Here is a 1,431-nt window from a genome sequence, read left to right as displayed (position 1 = left end):
CTCCTCCTCATCCACAATGATGTGATTTTTATTCCTTGATGCCTGATACCTGATCCCTTCGACACCTTTCGATCACATAGGCTGGTGTGCTTCTTCCATGTGGGCTTTGATGCTTCTGTGCTATATGGCCGCTTGTTTACCCCCTTTATTTAGTTTTCAGATCAATAATAACTTAGAAATAGAGAAGAAACTCAAGCATATATCATGTGTTAGGGTCTATACGGGTCTATACACCAGGCAGGTTTACGCAAAGGTTCACCAACAATATACTCTTAATTCCAGACATTCAGATCTTCAGTCATGCAAACTCCTATAGGGGCAATCATCCTGCAGAACTTTATTACGTAATTACAGTAGGTATTGTTGTTGTTAGCTGCAGTCCAAGGTACTTCAATTCATGGTCCCCAGGCAAATGACAATCTGTGCTTAATTGAGCAAAACATTGACTAGCTATGGATTGGGCCATTGTGACTGATTTTTTTAAATTAATTTTTGGCCCTAGATTACCAACTTTTCTTTCTTGCCTATTGTAGTCTGGAAGGTTTGCTGGAACCTGTCTACCATGGGTATCGTACTCATATCTGAAACACCAGAGACATACTTTCCAGCACCAAAGCTTTATGCAAGCTTCCATTGACAGGCTTGGTGGTGAAGGCGCATGAGGTGTACAGTTGAGAATCAAACCTGCATTTCTCACAAGGAAGGCATGAACTCTACTCCTGAACTAGTGCTCTCATATCCTGGGCCCCCCACCCCCACCCCAATGATTTCAAATAGTCCCTCTTCTCATCAAATCATGATATTTCCATTTTGATGATGATACTTACTTGTGGCATTTTAAAATTAAAAGCCAATGTAAAGCAAGATTTCTCCAGGGCAGGGAAGGAAAGAGGGAAGGGGGAAAGCAAGGAAAGAGGCGAGGACAAGGGGAGGAAGTAAGAAGTAAAGGAAGAGGCAAGGAAGTGGGAAACGATGAAGGCAAGAGAAAGGGAAATAAAGTCTTTCCTCCATCCACAGCTGGACCACAGGAGGCACATCGAACGCTCATTTATCCAGAAGATTGATGTAGTAGCCATAGGGCTTCATTTTCAAGGAGGAAACGATAGCCCACAAAGATGCAAAAAGCATTCATTCATCAAGCTTGGCTGTAATGCCTCATCCATTTTCTGGTCTTGCTGACCTGCCTCCCCCTTTGTTATTCACGGTCATTTATAGAACTAATCATCTTCTGGATGAGGTGCGAATTTGTTTCTTTTGCTTACATTTGGCAAGACGGATTCTCCTACCCTGACAAATTAATTACCTGTGAACACCCCCCAGGAACCTAAGACTTTTCGTAGATGAAAGAACAGTGGGAGCATGCACTCCCCATTTCAAAACTCATGCCTAATAGATGAAGTCATCAAAACATGAGGTTCTGACCGGAAGCCA

The sequence above is a fragment of the Echinops telfairi genome, unplaced genomic scaffold (genome assembly GCF_000313985.2).
Source record: "Echinops telfairi isolate 266 unplaced genomic scaffold, ASM31398v2 ScPeMD7_5868;HRSCAF=6743_0, whole genome shotgun sequence".
NCBI classification, from domain to species: Eukaryota; Metazoa; Chordata; class Mammalia; order Afrosoricida; family Tenrecidae; genus Echinops; species Echinops telfairi.
Note: the sequence above shows the minus strand (reverse complement) of the source record.